At 38.9% G+C, this 5,056-nt stretch overlaps 1 non-coding gene across 1 annotated transcript; it reads right to left on the bottom strand.

Moving 5' to 3' along the window:
* Nucleotides 1-3,783: 3,783 nt before the first annotated feature.
* On the bottom strand, nucleotides 3,784-3,919 carry LOC112415948 (small nucleolar RNA SNORA70). Its single transcript, XR_003006396.1, has one exon. It is a non-coding gene; the product is annotated as a small nucleolar RNA SNORA70 (small nucleolar RNA).
* Nucleotides 3,920-5,056: the final 1,137 nt, after the last annotated feature.

Here is a 5,056-nt window from a genome sequence, read left to right as displayed (position 1 = left end):
TTTCCAACTGGAGAAGTTGACAGTGGGTACATTTGTAAGGAACCCATCTCCTATTAAATACCAATCTCCCTAATTCTCAGTTTCCTAAAAGAGGAGAGATAGCCAGATTAAATTTAACAGGACTCTCCAGGGATTTGTACTGAGTTATTAATTCTTGTTTTTGTCTTTTTGACAAGGATGTGCTGCACTTTGGGAACTGAAAATTCATTCTGGAAAGCCTCTTTGACTTTTCATATTTGTAACACAGATGTTGGTCTTCAAATTCTCCTGCCTGTTGGAGTTTTATATCTCACAAGCTATTTATATACAAACGTGTTAACTACCATTCCAGGCTTCTTTCAATCTGTTTTGAGGGTTGTAAAGGACTCTTTTTCCTATATTTTGCTTGTATTTAAAAGTGTATAGATTATGAGTGGGTAAAAGTGAAAATTTTAGAATAAGACTCTCTGCCTATGTTCAAACTCTATTATCGTCATGTGTTCTAGAGCAACCCATATTTCAAAGTAATATTAGTACTTACCTTATAACATTGTTGAAAAGATGACTTTATATATATAAAAGGTGTTTATAGTGGCTAGCATATAATAAATATTATATAAATATCAGGTATTTTTATTATTCTTCTTTTTCTCTAATAATATTCTTAGCTTGCAATTTTCCAAATTATAACAGCATAGAAGTCAGTGGTAAAAAGAAGAATAAATAACCCATTAATAAAAATCAACTATCCATCTCCCTTCATTACTTATATGCTTACAGGTAGGTGCCTTTATTTTTAAAAATTATTTTCTCAAAACTCAGCTTGTCTGTCTTGAAATTTTAAGAGATGTCGCCATGTTGCTTTTTCAAAATGGCTGGAACAATCTACATTTCTACCAGTGAGAATGAATTTTTCCTCTTGTGACATAAGGAGGTATACCTTGCAGTTCATTACCCCTCTTTTCAAATGTGTCTACTCTGATATACACTCAGCCTATCTTTTGAGATTTTTAACGTCCATGATTGCATATATTTTTATTTCTAGAAGCCAATTGTTTTTAAGTTTGTATTCTATTTTTTTTGGGGGGGGGCGGTACGCGGGCCTCACAGTTGTGGCCTCTCCCGATGTGGAGCACAGGCTCCAGACGCGCAGGCTCAGCGGCCATGGCTCACGGGCCCAGCCGCTCTGCGGCATGTGGGATCCTCCCGGACCCGGGCACGAACCCTTGTCCCCTGCATCGGCAGGCGGACTCTCAACCACTGCACCACCAGGGAAGCCCCAAGTTTGTACTCTTATTTGTGAAAATTTTCTTGAGTGTGTTGATCTTTGCAATTTTATTTTTATGTCTTTAAATATTTTATACAAAGAAATGCTGAGAGTGTTAATGTCTTTAGCCCTTAGTTTTCTAAATCTGTTGTTTCATATGTTGATGTGATGTCATATTAATCTGTGGGAGTCCTGAGGTCCTAATTAGGTATACTTTCCTACAAAGGGCATTTGGCCCCACTTTTGTCATTGTTTATGTTATTGGGGAACATTCCTATCTCCTATTTCACAGGCCTCTTTGGGGGCTTTTGCATTAGATTGGGAGTCTCAGAATCAACTCTCTTTGTCACTGCTGATCCAAAGGTCCAGGTGTTGGTTTGGAATTCAGTTTTCATGCAAACTTATTCCTCACCATTGTCCATAGATCTATCCTGGCTTCCCATCACATTGACTCTTCTTCACGTGGGCTGTCATGCTAACTTCCCACTACTAAAATCCTGGCTCCCGCATTTTGGGGACCAGCTTCCAGAATCCTGACCATATTCCTGCGTAGCTCAGAAATACACTTTGGCCAACAATATTAGGAGCCCAGGTTCCCTGCGCTTCCAGGCTCAGTTCTAGTTAGTTGTCCTGTTTATCCTCAATTGGTGCGATAATCCCTGGAAATCCCTTCCACCTCCAGTGAAACTAGAGATGCCTCTAAGAATGCATCTTATCAAGAGTCTAGTTGTATTTGGGAAAGGGTGGTATAACTCAGCTCCCTGTTACTCATGATATTGAAGCAGAAATCCAAGCTTTTTGGGTTTTGCCTCAAATTCCATCCTAACTCTTGAATCCTTGCTGCTGAAGTACCTCATCTACTATGCTTTCCCCCATTACTCTTTTATCCTTTTCTTGATCATGGTAGTCTTACTTCATTGTTGACTCTAATATGTGCTAAGTGGTTCTTTAGAGAAAATCAGAATAATTCATTGTCGATTTTATTTTTCATAGCTGTGCATTTTATTGGGAAAGCACGTATCATATGAAATTATTTACCTATGCCAGAAATGCCATGCTCTTTCCTAGTAAGCAGAATATCCTAGATTAAGATTGATGAGAGATTCAGCATTCCTTAAGTAATGAAAACAGGAAAGAAAGAAAAAAGACTAAGGAGTAAAGCACTAGTGATCCTCAATAGAAAGCAGAGTTCAACAAATATTGGCCCCATGACTGCAGAACATCCCTAATGTCGTCTAGCAACAGCCACTAAATATACATATATTTTTGTTAAGCCAAGTTTACAAATGGTCCTGAAATCCAAATAGGAATATTTGGATTTTCCCAAAATGTCCTCTACTTATTCCTGGGACACACACGCAGACGCATACACACCCTCATTTGATACTCTCAAAGCGAAGGATCCCTGCTGTTTTCATATGCTGCTACCATGTTCTTCTCCCTCTCCTTTTCTTCTTGTGCACGTCTGCCCCCCACGTTTTCATTAGTAAGAGGTGCTCGCCGTGAGAATGTCAGTGCCTGAGCCAGTGGTATGGGGTCTACAGCTTGGTTTGCTGCAGTAGTCTGGATTCCATGCAGGGACTAAGAAAATGCTCCTTTCCACCAAGCTGTGAGCCCCAGTCAGCTCTGCTTGTGCCCTATGTCTTACAGAGGGCTCACAGCTCCCACAGAACCATTCCATCTCTCTTGGCTCTCACACTGACCTGCCTCAACTTGTCTCACAAATCAGTCCGACTGGCTTCTCGTCCTTTTCTCTAGTGACTAAAACCTACTCCAAGGGGCTGGTCAGAGAGGTCCCTACTGCCCTCATGCTTCTCCCTCTTCTGTCTCCCAACAGTTAACAATCACAATGCCCCTGTAAATAGCAGTGGCACTTATAAGATCCTGGGCTGAAGTGGAATGGGGAGGGGCACAGCTTGAGTGCACCAATATTGTTTGAAACCAGACTCAGGTGGCTAAAGTATCCTTTTACTAAAGTTAAACAGGCATTTAATAAGCTAGCTTTAGCATTCCATTCCTTTATTGCCTATGCTGATAAACTCAGCCACCAATAAAGGAGCAGTGACATCATCAATAAAGAACACTAGGGCAAAATGGGACAATCACTTTTTTTTTTTTTTGACAGGAAAGTAGGATTTATGGGTGGGCATGAGTAAGGAGGGGGCAGTGCCAAAGCTCTCATGAGTGCAGGGTCCGCCATGTGTCCAGGGGCCACGAGTAGGGATGTATTTGACCCCACAGCCATCCGTGATGAGCCACTTTTCTGCCACCATGTTTTCAAATTCATCTGCATTAAACTTGGTAAATCCCCACTTCTTGGAGAGGTGGATCTTCCGGTGGCCAGGGAACTGAAACTTGGCCCTGTGGAGGGCCTTAATCACATGCTCCTTGTTCTGCAGCTTGGTATGGATGGACATGATGACTTGGGCAACGTGGACCCTGGCCACTGTGCCCTGGGGCTTTCCAAAGGCACCACACATACCTGCGTGGAGCCTAGACTGGGGACAGCATGCCAGTCATGAATGTCCACTGGAAAAAGCTGTCTCCAAGTTCCCTTGGGGCAAGCGGTACAGGCAACCGGCTGCATACACTACCGAGGAGGCCACTGTTTGCAGCCATTGCACACCAGGCCCCCATGGGAGAAGAGAGCACAGTAGGCTTAACTGGCTGCAAAGGGACAGTTACTTTGGAACAGAGTTATTTGATAACAATGAATTAAAGGTCCCAAATCTCATTTTATATATATATATATATACACACACACACACATAAATATACATGGATATAAATTCTTAGAAAGAGGCATTTTGAGTATTTCTTATGCTTATAATCTAAAGATTATTCAAAATTAAAGAAAAAAATTAACATTGTTAGACTGCGTATGCATATATATACACGCATGTACAGCCATCTAGGACACGATCGTCTGTTACACATTTACATATACTGGTATATGTATACTCACACATTTCAATAATAACATGTCTTGTATTTGAAAACATGAAGTTCTGAAGGAGTCCTAAGCATAGACAAGTAAAAAATAAGTAAAGTTAAGTTTTAAATTGAAAATTGGAAGAAAATTTCAAATTTTTATTCACACCAGTTTGAAAGTAATAAGAATCTAGAATAGATGACATATATATTTTACGTTTATCAATGCAGCAAAGTTTATTGAAATTCTGCTCAATGCTAAATCTGACAATGAGGGACAGTATTTTTTCCCCTACCTTCATCCCTCTCTTCTTCCTGTCTTCCTTTCTTTCCTCCATCACAAATGATTTCAAGGACACTGATTGAAATTCTGATTTACATTCTTCTCATTTAACACACTGTATGTTTTTTACATATAAAAATATTTTGGCATTTTTTTGATAATTTATTTTAATTAATGCTTCAACCTTTAGCTGTACAATTTTGTCCTTTAATAAATATTTGATGGATTTTGTGTTAATATAATTTTTAAAAGATTTTTGTCTTTCTAAGTGTTAAAGTAGTATGTGCTACATAATAGAAAGTTTTAAATTTCAAAATTTAAATCCAGAAAGCCCAGCGATAAAGAAATGGTTATGAAAATATGATATAGCCAGATATTGGGATGTTGCACAAGTACGAAAGTAGTTTTTTTTATATATATAATAAACTGTTAAATATAAGATGGTAAGTGGAAAAGGACATAAAGTGGTATATGTGGTGTACTTTATATTTCAGTAATATGCACCTATTTCATTATAAAGATATTTGTTCATCTATGTGTATTTAGAAAAGTTTAATAAGGATACACGAATATAAAGCTTTGGTCTCAGTATTCAG

This window comes from Neophocaena asiaeorientalis, unplaced genomic scaffold (assembly GCF_003031525.2).
Source record: "Neophocaena asiaeorientalis asiaeorientalis breed wild unplaced genomic scaffold, Neophocaena_asiaeorientalis_V1.1 scaffold118, whole genome shotgun sequence".
Lineage (NCBI taxonomy): Eukaryota > Metazoa > Chordata > Mammalia > Artiodactyla > Phocoenidae > Neophocaena > Neophocaena asiaeorientalis.
This window is presented reverse-complemented; position numbering and strand designations above follow the sequence as displayed.